The sequence below is a fragment of the Helianthus annuus genome, chromosome 4 (assembly GCF_002127325.2).
Source record: "Helianthus annuus cultivar XRQ/B chromosome 4, HanXRQr2.0-SUNRISE, whole genome shotgun sequence".
In the NCBI taxonomy this organism is placed as follows: domain Eukaryota; kingdom Viridiplantae; phylum Streptophyta; class Magnoliopsida; order Asterales; family Asteraceae; genus Helianthus; species Helianthus annuus.
This window is the reverse complement of record NC_035436.2, coordinates 184,838,535-184,844,508: the sequence shown is the minus strand read 5'-3', so window position 1 is coordinate 184,844,508 and position 5,974 is coordinate 184,838,535. Positions and strand designations below refer to the sequence as shown.

At 34.8% G+C, this 5,974-nt stretch overlaps 1 long non-coding RNA gene across 7 annotated transcripts; it reads left to right on the top strand.

The window, feature by feature from the left end:
* Positions 1–1,106: 1,106 nt before the first annotated feature.
* On the top strand, positions 1,107–4,003 carry LOC110937404. Of its 7 annotated transcripts, XR_004890661.1 has the most exons (5): positions 1,109–1,516; positions 2,185–2,375; positions 2,454–2,571; positions 2,690–3,664; positions 3,758–3,999. It is a non-coding gene; the product is annotated as an uncharacterized LOC110937404 (long non-coding RNA). The 7 variants fall into 7 exon arrangements; XR_002590776.2 differs by having other exon boundaries at positions 1,107–1,373; positions 1,462–1,516; positions 2,185–3,664; positions 3,758–4,003; XR_002590774.2 differs by having other exon boundaries at positions 1,108–1,516; positions 2,454–3,664; positions 3,758–4,001.
* Positions 4,004–5,974: the final 1,971 nt, after the last annotated feature.

The following is a 5,974-nucleotide window of genomic DNA, read 5'->3' as shown; positions in this document are numbered from 1 at the left end:
TGTACTTACTCTAGTAGAGTAATTATGTAATTACTCTAGTAGTGTAAATATACAATTTTTTATAAATTCTGAGACTAAAATACGTGTTTGATAAGATGAGAAAAAAAAAGACTCATTCACTTCTCATGTTAAGATCAGTTTGTATGTTACAACTCATTTGTACCGAAACCTAACCCTATGCACTTATATCGAAAACCACAAACAAAGCTCATGGTAATAAAAAGTTACAAAAGGCTAATAAAAATCAACAATAACAAGTCTCTTTTTCTTGAAAACAAAATAAACTAACTATTTTTTTAACGGCCAATGAATCCTTTAAATGAACTATACTGGCGAAATTCACCATATTGGGATACACTCACCTCTGAATCGGGGAAAACCCTTACCTAGGGCCGAAGCCCGTGAACACTCGCCCGAAGACACGACGGTGTGATGAGGTAAAATCCGCTCGGTTCAAGGATCGAACTAGCGATCTTCATCTATTCGCCTAGTCTCACATCATCAACAGATGCCGCAGAAAATAATGGGGAGGGCGGGAATCGAACATGCAGTGGCGGATCTAGGATTCCGACCAAGCGGGAACGTTTTATAAATAGGCGGTAACGAAATCGAAAAAACGTCAAATTTTTCCAAAATTTACACTAAAAACGTCAAAAATTTTCCGACCAAGCGATAGCGGAGGCTACCCCTTGGTCCTCTATATGTCCGCCCCTGCGAACATGGGTGCTTTAAAACACTAAATCTCTCCCTTACCACTACACCACCACCTCAATAAACTAACTATTTATCGTTAAAAAACTGAACCTGCTTTTTCAGAAGTTCAAAAGGCACGAGAATTTGTATTGTTACATATTATTTCAAAACCGTTTTTCTTCAAACAATCTTTTACCGTTACATATTTGATTTTATTCTCTCGAAGTTTCTTAATATAGAAACGATTCATACACTAAAATACTGCTATAAATTATTATTATATCTATATATCTATATAATACATTTCCAATGGACATAAAAGTAATTTAACATCTATTTTTTAAGATGGCATACTAAAAGTCTTAAATAAAACCTATATTTTTACATTTTTCTTCCCATTTTACCCTCCTCTCCTTGCATCCCCAAATATTATCATCAGTTTCTTCACCTAAATCGTTCTCTTTCAATCTATTGAATCTCTAAAGCCACGAATTCAGTTCTTTCATATTTCCTCCATCAATTGTTACTGGTCATTCAATTGAAACCAAACATTGAAAGCCAATACCAAATTGAAGACACGAATTTAATTCGCCCGTCGTTTTGAAACCCCATAATTATTTAACATGGAAACCCTTACTTGAATTCTCTGGTCATTTGCGATTTCAGTTGCCTATTATTAGGTTTTTCATTATCGAATTTTGTTAAACCACTCCTGGTCATTGAACCACAGCCATTCTAACTTTGTCAACTTCGTCAATTATGAATCAGGTCTGCACATGAATACACATCTATACTCACTTATCTACCTCCGGACACGAATCAGGTACTCGCCCTTATATCTCACTCTTAATCATTCTTGCTAACGTATGAAATTTTGGAAATTTGATGTCTTATTTACAGTTACTTGCTTAAATTTATCCAGTTAGGGTTGTGATTATGATGGATATGAATTAGTTACGAAACTATCTAAAAATTGAAAAAAGATACTCTGTTTTGGAAGAAAATGGTTAGGGTTTATGCAGAATGTTGATTTAGGTTTTACAAAATGGTTATGTTTAATCCTTGTTTTTATTTATAGAATTTGTTGGAAGTCAAGGGTTTTGATATCATTGGAAAAGTTATGATTAAGAGCAATTGTAGTGTTGAGATGTTGAATTTGGTTTTGAAGAGATGATTCAGAAAGGGAGAATTATGCACTCTGGTGAGGTAAAATGAGCCATTGAGTTTCTTTTAGTGATGGTTAGGGCAAGAAATTGATTGACACAATTTGATAACACGACATGACTTGACATTAGTAAGTTGGAGTGTATATACAGGTTCTACACCCTTTGGGGATAGAATTAGAATTATGTCAGCTTTCCCCTTCTGTATATATATAGGCATATAACCTCATTTCATACAGACTGCATTCAGAATTAAGTTGAATGGTTGTCAGAACGCCTTAAATTATGTGTTAATATGGATGTTTAACGCTATTTTATATCTGTGCAGATTGTGAAATTGAATGTTGAAACGATCAGTTGGAAATTGAATGTCATTGAATGAATTACGTCGTTTCGATTATATTTGGCATTAATAAGTTGCTGCATTCAGGCGTTGAAATTTAGTCTAATGGAAGACTAGCAACCAGTACTGGACTCATATTCTAACGATCTCGAGATTTTCAATGGCCGATCAAACTCGTAAGATTCTGTTTCAATCTTGATTTATCAAATCATACTTGTTAAATGTTTCTAATTATTTTCAGTTTAGAAAATTAGGTATTATTGTTGTACTACTAGCAGTAGCGTTGATCTGTGAATCTATGTCGTTATTTCACCCGGTCTCTGAATCTCACTGCTCCGCTGAATTAGAGTTGTTTTTTGGATCGTTTTCGAGGTTCGTTTTAACTTCCGGATCAAGTTTTTCCTCTCTTTGGTATACATTTATGCACTATATAATTATCTGGTGAAAATATTAAGTTTTTGGGTGATTCTTGATCATATGATGCTAACAGCTCCGAGTATCTACAGACGCAAAATGGATTTCATTATTTCTTCTTTTGAAATTGAAGATTGGTTATTTTCACCCAAATGACATCGAAGTTCAACGTTTTGCCGAAATGTAAACACTACTCGTGTATGGTAGACCTTCTTGGTCGAGCTGGGTTGTTGAACGAATCCGAAGAGGTTATAAACAACATGCCGATTAAACCGGATGACAGTGTGTGGGGAGCGTTGTTTTTTGCGTGCAGGATTCATAAGAACATTGAGATGGGTGAACGGGCGGGGTTTAAGCTTGTTGAACTGGACCCAAGTGACGGTGGGATTTATGTGTTGTTAGCGAGTATGTAGTGGGAAGCGAAGATGTTCGAGAAGTCGATGGAAGTGAGGAAGTTGATGACTGATGAGGATACGAGGGGTAGATAAAACGCCTGGTTGCCGTTCGGTTGAGATTAATGGACGCGTTTATGAGTTTCTAATTAGAGACAAATCGCACCCTCAAAATCGAGAAATTAGTGAAGTCTTGGTTCATTTGATGAAACAACTTGTTGGTTTTGAAGATTTGGATTGTCAATTCGTTCTACTGTCAAGTGCTTAGTTAAATGGCGTCAACTGCAGCTGCAAGTAAATCAACAAGAAATATGGAGATTTACAACATTCAAGCGCCTTACTAGCGTTATCTTTTCTAGAGGTGGTAAAGTAGATGGGTTGGGCTGGTCGGACCCGAAACATGAGGCTGCCGCAAAGTTGCAAAACCAAAACGTTTATAAAAGCTTTAGGACGCGAAGAAAGCTGGTAGATTGTGCAGTTTTAGTTAAACAAAGCTGGTTAGTAACACTTGTCTGGGGATCTCTTATTTTGCTAATGCAGTCTTTTTGTGATTGTTGGATTCTGCAGAACTCAATAGTAGTTCTATATCATTTTTCCATATTCATAAACATGAATCCGCTATATCGCGTTCGGACAGAGCAAAAACAAGAGCTGCCAAGGTATATTAAAACCCAAAGTATACGATTGAATACAATTATACAAACAAAGGGTTATTAAAGATCGATCCAAGACATCGTTATTGATTTTTGCAGGTTGGGAAAGGATTATTAAAGAATTGTTAGGCCCAGAAGCTTGCTTTGCAGCATTGGTTTGAGGCGGTAGCGGAAACCGTGGTTTTACATGATTTTTTCTAACATTGTTTATATCTCATCTCTTTTTAACTGGTAGCATTGTAAGAAACTTAAAAGATCAGTTTCAACATAAATATAAGTATGATTTTATCATAATAAAATTTACAGAACTGCATTGTGCATTAAATAAAAATCGAAACTGCAGTAGAGGTGGTGGGGTTCTGGATGACAAGTGATGTTTATGTTTGTAATGAAAATTAAAAACTTTGTTGAATTTTACCCTTCACGACAACAAATGAATGTAAGGATTTTATTATGAGATGTCCAAAATGCTAATTAAAAATTTATTCTTACTGTTACTCTTTGGTATTTTTATTGTTATTTTATTAAACGACTATTTTTATTGTTAAAAATTTATTCTTTGGGATTTGAACCCAAGAACTCCCCTTCCCAACCCTTTGTGTTTAAACGCTTTGACTTTGCCAATTGACCACCACCCTATTAAGAGATTTAAATGTGATTACAAAAATCTTTGTATAACTAATAGATTAATTTTGTTAATCGCAGTAATTTGTATTAAGGGTGTTCATAAAGACATAAACCATTTCGAATCAAAGTGATTTCTATTATAGGTGTCTATAAACTATGTTGAATCGAAACAAATCAGTTGCTTCAACCGGCTCTAAGAAGTTGGCTCGAACTTGAAACGACTTAAGGTGGTTGGGGCATATGTCAAAAACAAGAGGCGAGTTTTAATGACACCGTCTAATTTCTTGTGATATTAGTCGGGACACCCGCCGCAACGCGCGGGCATTCCAACTAGTACATATATACATATCATGTTATATAAACTGTAAATTATAGTACTGTATCAAACATTTTAAGTTTTAAACTATTTTACTTTAAAAACCGAGTACATCCATTACTTTTTGAGTAGGCTTCAAATCATCTCGTCTTAGCTAGTGTTGTGTCAAATCCCATCAGCATGTATATTTTCGTTCTTTAAGTACGTTTGAAATCCTAATTGGTTGATTATTTAAAATTGTTTCGTTTTAGTTTTCAAAGGCTTGTATGTTTTTGAGAAATTATTAGAATATTGTTTCTTTACGCTATTTATTTGATAAAGCTAAATAAGGCCGTAGGCTATATTTTCACGCTCCTTAACTGCACGTATGCGTCACATCACCCAACTTAAGTTCTTTTACTTCATCTCATACCAAGGAAATAGTTTAACTTTCATTAACGTCCCTTAATTGAATTAAAATACATATATAGCATGTTATTTGTGGGCAAATTCTCAATGTTTGATTCCCTCTTTCTCTCTCCAAGTTAACTCCTTAACACTAGGGCTGTTCTTTTTTATTCGAAACCTGAAAATCGACCCGAATTCGAAATCACTCGAACCCGAATTAGAGAATAACCGAAAAACCCGAACCCAAACCCGACCAACCCGAACCTTAAATGGGCCGGTTATCGGGTCACTTTTTCCCAACCAAAAACCCGAATAACCCGAAACTTGAAACCCGAACAATAGTTGTCTTTTTTTTATAGATGTGATTTGATTTGGAGTGTTTTGTATTTGAAACATTAAGTTTTGAAACTTTTGAATATTATCATGCTATATTGTTAAAAGATGATTGAATATGTGATGATATTTTTTAACATGATATATATGATGATATTTAAAAAAAAAAAAACATTCTTTCTTTTTCATTTTACATCTAAACCCGAACCCGAATAACCCATACCCAAACAACCCAAACTTTAAATGGGTTGGTTATCGGGTCACTTTTTCCTAACCAAAAACCCGAACAACCCGACCCGAAAAACCCGAAAAAATAACCCGAAGAACACCCCTACTTAACACCCTTCCGGTATGACGGGCGTTAACGGATACCAACCTGGATTAACACCTATGGGCGTTAGAGTATACTACGGGACTAAGAAACTAGTTAATTACACATATGGTCCATGTATATAGTTTTATTAATTTAACCCTTCATTCTGAACTTACAGATTTTGTCTTCACTTTTGATATACGGTAGACTCTAGCCAAAAAAAAAATTTAAATGATAGATTTTATTCCCATTAATTTTTTTTAGCTATATATCCCGTTTTCTATAATCACATATTTCCGTCATTCAGCAAATATACTTGTAACATGTTCTCTAACGAGTT